The sequence below is a fragment of the Lipotes vexillifer genome, unplaced genomic scaffold, assembly GCF_000442215.2.
Source record: "Lipotes vexillifer unplaced genomic scaffold, Lipotes_vexillifer_v1.1 scaffold58, whole genome shotgun sequence".
Lineage (NCBI taxonomy): Eukaryota > Metazoa > Chordata > Mammalia > Artiodactyla > Lipotidae > Lipotes > Lipotes vexillifer.
The window spans coordinates 2885854-2895523 of NW_006781997.1; the positions used below are offsets into that span (position 1 = coordinate 2885854).

At 41.2% G+C, this 9670-nt stretch overlaps 1 pseudogene; it reads left to right on the top strand.

The window, feature by feature from the left end:
* The first annotated feature begins 2709 nt into the window (after positions 1–2709).
* On the top strand, positions 2710–8833 carry LOC103079494 (histone deacetylase complex subunit SAP18 pseudogene; annotated as a pseudogene).
* The last annotated feature ends 837 nt before the right edge of the window (positions 8834–9670 follow it).

Below are 9670 nucleotides of genomic sequence, written 5' to 3' on the forward strand. Positions count from 1 at the left end.
AGTAGGTTCTTATTAGTTATCTATTTTATATATAGTACTGTGTATATGTCAATCCCAATCTCCCAATTTATCCCTCCCTCCTTCCTTTCCCCATTGGTAACCATAAGTCTGTTTTCTACATCTGTGACTCCATTTCTGTTTTGTAAATAGGTTTATTTGTACCATTTTTTTAGATTCCACATATAAGCTATGTCATATGATATTTGTTTTTCTCTGACTTGTTTCACTCAGGATGACTATCTCTAAGTCCATCCATGTTGTTGCAAATGGCATTATTTCATTCTTTTTTATGGCTGAGTAATATTCCATTGTATATATACACCACATCTTCTTTATCCATTCCTCCGTCAATGGACATTTCAGTTGCTTACATGTCCTGGCTATTGTAAATAGTGCTGCAGTGAACATTGGGGTGCATGTATCTTTTCAAATTATGGTTTTCTCTGGATATAGGCCCAGGAGTGGGATTCCTGGATCATATGGTAGCTCTATTTTTAGTTTTAGTTTTGTTTTGTTTTGTTTTTGCGGTACGCGGGCCTCTCACTGTTGTGGCCTCTCCCGTTGCGATGGCCTCTCCCGTTGCGGAATACAGGCTCCGGATGTGCAGGCTCAGCAGCCCTGGCTCACAGGCCCAGCCGCTCCGCGGCATGTGGGATATTCCCGGACCGGGACACGAACCTGTGTCCCCTGCATCGGCAGGCGGACTCTCAAGCACTGCACCACCAGGGAAGCCCCTATTTTTAGTCTTTTAAGGAACCTCCATGCTGTTCTCCATAGTGGCTGCACCAATTGACATTCCCACCAACGGTGTAGGAGATTTCCCTTTTCTCCACTAGGCTCTCCCTGTACTGGCCTCCTTGCTGGGTCTTGAAAACACAAACACATTTCTGCCTTAGAGCATTTGAACTTCCTAGATGCTTTCCCCCTAGATTTCTGCACAGCAAACTATCCACCTCTTTTAACTCACTATTAAATTGTCACCTTCTTCCCAACATAATGACTAAATCTGGAGTTGCCACTCACCTCCCCAGCATTCCCAAACCTCCCTACCCTACTCTACTTTTTATCTATACCATTGCATTTATTTGAACCTAGTATTAAACTTATTGCTTATTAATGTTCTCCTGCCACCAGAATATAAATTTCATGAGGCAGGAATTATTTCCTGTGGTGTTTACTTTTGTACCCCACGTGTTTAAAAACCATATTTACCATATAGTATAGGCTCAGTAAATAGTTTTAGAATCATGACACATGGTGAGGTATTTGGATTATACTCCAAGTGAAATTGAAGCCATTGAGAGTCTTAAGTAGGTGACTGATGTTATCTGATTTACTTTTTAAAAGATAACTTTGGTTGCTATTGGTGAGTGGATTATAAAACAAAAAAAAGAAGTTGGGAGGTTATTGCTGGAGCATACTTGATGTGCTGTCAGTGGAGATGGAAAATGGATTCAGTGTATCTTTTGAAGACAAAGCTGACAGTACTTGCCCCTTTATTGAAAGAGGTTAGTGAAAGAATGGAGAGAATCAAGAAAAAGTCTAAGGTTTCCGGCTGGGAAAAAATGTGTTGGATGAGTTATGGATCTACTGAAAAAGGGAAACTAAGAGAGTGTATTGCACTGCTATGGACTGAATGTTTCTGTTCCCCAAAAATTGGTATGTTGAAGTCTAATACCCAATGTGATGGTATTAGGAAGTAGGGCCTTTGGGAGGTGCTTAGGGCATGAGGGTGGAGCCCTATAAACAGGATTAGTGCCCTTCTCAGAAGAAACATGAGAGTATGCTTCCTCTCTCTCTGTTCACCATGTTAGGACACAAGAGGAAGATGGCCATCTGCAAACCAGAAAAAGTATTCTCACCAGACACCAGATCTACCTGTCCCTTGATCTTGGAATTCCCAGCCTCAAGACTGTGAGAAAAATATGTTTGTCGTTTAAATCACCAGTCTATGGTATTCTGTAACAGCAACCAGAACTGACTAAGACATGGGCATATCTCATGTACCTTCTTAGGTCCCCTCAGCCTTACCTGTCTCCTGAACCTTCTGATATTGTGTCCTGCCTCAGCCACACTGTGGGTTGACACTATTCTGCCCTGAGGTTGACTAACCAGCCACACACACAGGTCTCTGTCTGCTTCTATCACTTTGACAGTAGGAAATAGGAAAAGGAGGGAGTGGTCAGATAATTACCCCTCTCCCAATGATGGCCTCTTCCCAGGCATGCATTCTCCATCCGATTTGCCCAAAGAACAAGTCCACATGGTCAAGCTTCTCACGGTGGCCAGGGCAGTAGGACATTACCTTGTATAGCTTCCCATGGCCCTCTGCCTCGCTTTCCTTTCTGTCATCTCATACCATTAGCATTACACCTTGCCCATTAAATGGGCTCTGTTTTCTTGTGAATTCTGACTAAGATGAGGAGAAATAGATTTGTAAACAAAATTCAAGAATCATTTTGTAGTGAGTGTAGATAACAATTTACACTATGAGATGTTTTGGTTGAAAGCGACAGGGCAACATCTAGAGGAGCATTGACAAGAGAGAAGCAGCTATGAGGTGGTGACCTTACAGTGTAGGAAAGTCCACTTATGAGGGAAAAGTGGTACAATTACTGCGCATGTTGAATATTCCTATGAGGTTTATGATCATACAGTTCTCCTCAGCCCGGTTTTCTGATTTTTTTTCTCGAGCAAACCTCAGCTGCTGGGGTACAAGCACAAAGAGTGAAGTTGGGTTCAACTTGGTTAAGTTAGGGGTAAGTGACAGTGATAGAGGGAGAAAGGCAGGGAACCTAAGCTGGACAAAGAGGAAAGAAAGCCAGGAGAGGACTGAGAAGTGAAATCAGTGAATTAGAGGTCTCAATACGGAGAAGGTTCTAGAACAAGATCAGCAAACTCTATAGAGTACTAGATAGTAAATATATATTTTTTAATTAATTTATTTATTTTTGGCTGTGTTGGGTCTTCGTTTCTGTGCGAGGGCTTTCTCTAGTTGTGGCACGCGGGGGTCACTCTTCATCGCGGTGCGTGGGCCTCTCACTGTCACGGCCTCGCTTGTTGCAGAGCACAGGCTCCAGACGCGCAGGCTCAGTAGTTGTGGCTCACGGGCCCAGTTGCTCCGCGGCATGTGGGATCTTCCCAGACCAGGGCTCGAACCCGTGTCCCCTGCACTGGCAGGCAGATTCTCAACCACTGCACCACCAGGGAAGCCCTAGATAGTAAATATTTTAAGCTTTGTGATTCACTTCCAGTCTCTGTCACATATTTTTTTTTTTTTTTTTAAGTTTACTACTCTTTAAAACCGTAAAAACTATTATCTCACAAGCTGTCTTTGGGCTGAATGTGGGCTGTGGGTCCTAGTTTACCAAATCCTGTTCCTCTTCTATAGGAACAGGCTAGAACACTAGCTAGTTAGCTTCTAGGCTAGAACACTAGAAGGCAAATGTCAGAAAGTGCATGTTTGAAATGAGATTTGGAGGAGGTCAAGTTTCTGAATGTGACTATGGAAGTGGCTGTTAACGTGTAGTAGAAGGAAAGATCATTAGAGGTTAGGAGGCTGGTAACCAGAGGCCAGTGTTAGCGGAATTACCCACATGGATATGGAAACACTGAAACTGATGAGGGAAGTAAGGGAGGAGAGAGAGTTGCCAAATAAAAAATTGTGTGTTGTTTGTCAGAGAATCAGCCCTGGGTGGAGAGAAATACCGAGCTGGAAGCTAAAGTCTTCGGTGAATAAGAGATGATAGCAACACAGTAGAGCTATATGACGTGAACTCCAAAGGACTGTGATTGGGGTTGGGGGTGGAAAGAAAGGAAGAGAAATGGTTTCCGAAGTGTGACTGGGAATGAGGAGGGTTCTTATCCCATATCCTGGCACTGAGCCTAATGGGAGCTCAAGAAGGCTGCAGGAGAATCAGAGACCTCAGGATGCAACCAGGTCTCATTACAGCAGTGAAGGGGAAGGATGTTGAGAATTCAGAGATCTGGGGGAATTTATAGCAGCTTGGACATATGTGACAGTTTGTTGATCACAGTTCTAGAATTTCAAAGAATACAGTGAGAGTGTTTAAAAGGAAAGTGTTGAGTGAAATAAGCTGGAAATAAGTGATGTGGGGAGTGGGGCTTTGAGGCTGCCTGGGGTGACTAGGAAAGGGAGGCCTGCTGACTGGGTCTGCTATTCTATCAGAGGAAGGGTGGATTCAAGCACTATTGTCCTGAATACTTAGCTTGCTAAATTGGTGTGTTTCTTGGTGTGTAAACTGGGACTTCTGAGAAGCTGATGCAAAGACAGATTAGATGTGCAAGAGATTTATTAGGGGAAGTGCTTCTAAAGGATAATGGGGATAAAGCAGGAGTAGAACGGGAGAGGCTTCAGACAGCAATGCAGGTCTGACACCTGTGAAAGGAGGTGGGAAAGAATTAGAATTGTGTAGGAGCCTCAGACTGCAGCCCAGTTCTAAGAAACTTTGCCCAGGCTGGTGTGGAATCCAAAGCTGCCCATGAGAGCAGGGCCCCATCCACAGGAACTGTACCTCTGCCAGGCGAAGTTATGGGCTGGAGTAACCCTGGGGATATGTGGACCCAGAAGGGACAGCAGCGGGACTGTCAGTCAGTTATGCTCCCCTCTGCCAAGATAGACAAGAAATAAAACTTCCACCTCTTTTATCCCAAACAGCTCCGCTCAGCATTGCGAATAAGGCAATACATATTTTTAAGTGGTCTTTTATGGCAGTTAGTAATTTTGTTGCTGTTCTTTGCAAAAGTCATTCTTCCTCTGTCCCACACATATAAATCTTCCATGGATGCCCTGGATTCTGCATCTTTTTTCATTTTTTCTGATATTTCAAATATCTTTCTCAATTCAGTTTTTATCTTTTCTACATGTGTTTCCTTTAAAAAAAAATAGTGTGACCATCTTAAGTAATGAAAAAGGACGGCAGACAATTTCCTAATTTTATTCCTAAAAGAATAAAATTCAGTTTCTTTTTAGAGTGACCGCTGTCTGGTGGGCCACTCTTCATGGGTATAAGGGGTAACAGCTTCTGGCGATCTGAATCACAAGCGTTTGAAGGGAAACCCAATAAGCTGAAAGAGGAAAAAAATAAGGAGACTGCTTTATGTAGAACCCATTAAACTTTCAATGACCAGAAAACTAAAAATATTACATTAAAAGATTTTTTTAATGATTTAAACATAACCTGGGTGGAAGCCATTACATACAACATGTTCAATTTGAAATATGACCATTCAGAAACCCTATGTAGTAGGCCATTTCATGAACCTAGGCGGTCCCCACCTGCTTTCTTTCCAGAATAAATAAAATTCAGGGATTATATAGTTTTTAACAGTTAAAATAATATAGGCATAGTCTTGTTATTTTGCTATGTTCTAAAACTACCAAAAAACTATAGAAATGATTTTTTAAAAATTTTCAACAGCTGTTTAACATCCAAAAAATAATTCTTTTTTTTAAAAATTTATTTAATTTTGGCTGTGTTGGGTACCTTCTTTGCTGCCCACGGGCTTTCTCTAGTTGTGGAGAGCGGGGGCTACTCTTCGTTGTGGTGCATGAGCTTCTCATTGCAGTGGCCTCTCTTGCTGTGGAGCACAGGCTCTAGGCATGCAGGCTTCAGTCGTTGTGGCATGCAAGCTCAGTAGTTGTGGCTCATGGGCTCTAGAGCGCAGGCTCAGTAGCTGTGGTGCATGGGCTTAGTTGCTCCGCAGCATGTGGGATCTTCCTGGACCAGGGATTGAACCCATGTCCCCTGCATGGATAGACGGATTCTTAACCACTGCACCACCAGGGAAGTCCCCCAAAACTAATTCTTGTAATGAAAATATTCAGCTCCATATACCAATAGATTGCTTTTTCAGAGATATATGAATTGCCCAAGTTACCCTTATTTGCCTTCTTCCCTGAAGTTGAATCTGATACATACTTTTTCGCAGTATTGGGTTGGCCAAAAAGTTCATTCAGGAACGAACTTTTTGGCCAAGCCAATACATTAAATTGCTGCATCCCTGACACGGCCAAAACAATTTGCATAGCGATTAGAACTTGACAGTGTCTTCATCAACAGGCAAGGGACCTATACTTTTTCAGGACCAGAAGAAACCCAAAAGACTTAGTACCAATTTGTTACTACATGGTAATATAAATTAGAGTATGTGCAGTTCTGTATTCTACAGAATCAGCTTCCCTGGAAATTCAATATTTAAAAAAATTTTTATTGTGGTAAAATATACATAACATAAAATTTACCATTTCAACCATTTTTAAGTGTACGGTTCTGTGGCATAAAGTACATTCACATCATTGTGCAACCATCAACAGCTTCCATCTCCAGAACTTTATAATCTGCCTCCAAATGAAAATCTGCACAAATTAAACACTAGCTCCCCATTCCCCCATTCCCCCATCCTCTGACAACCACCCTTGGACTTTGTGTCTCTAGGAACCTCAGATAAGTGGAATCATACAGTATTTGTCCCTTTGTGACTGGCTTATTTAATTTAGCAAAAATGTCTTCAAAGACACTCATTATGTTGTAGCGTGTGTCAAAATTTCCTTCTTTTTTAATGCTAAACAATATTCTATGATGTGTACATACCACATTTTGTTAATACAATTATCCATCAGTGGACACCTGGGCTGCTGCTACCTCGTGGCTGTTGTACATAATGCTGCTGTGAACATGGTGTGCAAATAAGAAATTCAATTTTGAGTAAGCATATGGCTGCAGCAGTGACAAAGATACTCTTCGTGCAGTTTTCTTTCTTTTCACTTCCTGGGTCAACATGCTCCAGTTACAGGTAACAACCAGAGTGAATATCAAGTTTAAACTGCAGGTGGCAGCAAATATCAATAAACTAGGCATAATGCTTGACAAAAGCGTAGCTGTTTTTTCCTGTGTTTATTTTTGGCCCTTCAAACAGAGTAGAATCAATGTTCTTCCTTAGGTCTCCTACGTTCAATATAAGGAACTCTTGAAGCATTTATCTGGGTTTAACTAATGAGGCATATTTTAATTGAGTAATATAAAAGACTAATGAATCAGTGGAAGCAGTATCTGAGGGCTTGATATTCGGCTCAAAGCTTTCAACAATCTTGCCTGAAATGTCTCAGCCAACCACGCATACATTATAATCTCTTTGCCACGTCTTGGAACTTTCAAAGTAGGTTAAATCGTTTATGAGTGATTTGCCTCTGGCTTTTTTGTGATAAGACACTGCTAGTTGTTTACCCAATATCCTTCTCGCCATCTTCCCTAGTAATAAAACCCCCAATTTTTTATTAGGCTGGCAGTGTACCCAACAACAAAAAAAACTACAGTTCCTTACCTCCACTGCAGCCAGAGATCACATGACACAGTTCTGTCCTTGACATGTAAGCTCCTCTGCAGCAGATCAAAAGTTTTATTCTCCTGATAGAGGCTCTTCCTCCTTCCTTGTTTTTTTTTTTTGTTGTTGTTGTTGTTGTTCTCTTTGTTGTTTTATTTTTGTTTGTTTGATTTGTTTGCTTCCTACCTAAAACTTGGAGGGAAAACAGAAGTTGGGGCAGCTATACTGTAACCATGAGACTATCAAGAAAACAAAAGGCACATGTTCAACATTGCAAAGTAGAAAAATGAGCCTGGGGAAGATGACCCAGGTGAGGTGCTAACTATCCCTGGGCTACCCACGTCTAGCTGGATTACTTACTTTGCAGTAGGACTTCCTATTTCCTGTTATGTGAGAAAAATATTCCCCTATTTGCTTCAATAACCATAGTCAGGTTTATGGTGGTGAAGCAGACCCAATCCCTTAGTCAGATAGATAGGCATTCTGAGATGGGTAGATGAATTAAAGGTGTGTTTAGAAACAGAAATAATAAATATACTTGTTTTCAATTGAGAAAGGGTGCCTAAAATATAGTGCAGAATTACATTTTAATCAGATGTGCCTCTAGGAAAAAGTAACTAAGGCAGACATTGTGCAACATTAAAAGTAGCGAGTTAGTAGGCCTTTAGATAAATGAAGGAGTGGCATTTAGGAGTGGAAATAGTAGGAGAGAATGACATTTTAAATAATAAAAGTAGAGTTGAGTTAATTAATATTTCTCATAAAGATCATCATGAATGTGGGAGTCCCTATTCATTAAAGAGTTCAGTTTATCAGATTTTACCACATGCTATAATAACTCATTTGTGAGATGCCACAAGGTCAAGATAATGCAGTTCCCATCCATATCCTATTATATTTTATGAAAATATTTGGTGGTCTCTGTACGTAACTAATATATTCATCCTGTGAAATGAACATTCATCAACATCCAAGAGAGAGAAAGAGGAGTCATTTAAAAAGTAAGATAGGGGCCGCAGGAGGAAGATGGTGGTGGAGTCGTGTGTTACCCAGGAGGAAATTAAGAAGGAGCCCGAGAAGCCCATCGATTGGGAGAAGACCTGCCCGCTGTTGCTGCGCATCTTCACCACCAACTACGGCCGCCACCACCGCATGCACGAGTTCTCCCGCGGAAACGTGCCGTCCTGCGAGCTGCAGATATACACTTGGATGGATGCAACCTTGAAAGAATTGACTAGGTTAGTAAAGGAAGTCTACCCAGAAGGCAGAAAGAAGGGCACACACCTCAGTTTTGCAATTCTTTTTACGGATCCTAAAAGGCCTGGCTATTGAATAAAGGAGTTGGCAGCACTGTGTCTGGGAGAAGGGGACTGATGACGACTCCATGACGCTGCAGTCGCAGAAGTTCCAAATAGGGGACTATCTGGACATAGCAATCACTCCTCCAAATCAGGCACCACCTCCTTCAGGGCGCATGAGGCCATATTAAATTTTATTTACTATCTCTTGAATTTATTTTCCATTCAGTTATATAAAACAAACTTTCGCTTTTTCCTACTCCCTTGTTGCCATTAAGCCTTTAAACTCTAAACAAATTGTAATGCATCTATTTAGGAGTTCGATTTGGCTTTGCTATGGTATGAATATTAATAGAAAGTCCATATGTTTCAAGTTCTGTAAAATATGAAAAGTGCTCTTAGCATCCCATGTAAAACTATATTGTTAAAAACAGAGTTGGAGGAATCAGGCTTCCTGACTTCAGACTATACTACAAAGCTACAGTAATCAAGACAGTATGGTACTGGCACAAAAACAGAAAGATAGGTCAATGGAACAGGATAGAAAGCCCAGAGATAAACCCATGCACATATGGTCACCTTATCTTTGGTTAAAGGAGGCAGGAATGTACAGTGGAGAAAGGCCAGCCTCTTCAATAAGTGGTGCTGGGAAAACTGGACAGGTACAGGTAAAAGTATGAGATTAGAACACTCCCTAACACCATACACAAAAATAAGCTCAAAATGGATTAAAGACCTAAATGTAAGGCCAGAAACTATCAAACTCTTAGAGGAAAACATAGGCAGGACACTCTATGACATAAATCACAGCAAGATCCTTTTTGACCCACCTCCTAGAGAAATGGAAATAAAAACAAAAATAAACAAGTGGGACCTAATGAAACTTAAAAGCTTTTGCACAGAAAAGGAAACCATAAACAAGACCAAAAGACAACCCTCAGAATGGGAGAAAATATTTGCAAATGAAGCAACTGACAAAGGATTAATCTCCACAATTTACAAGCAGCTCATGCAGCTCAATAACAAAA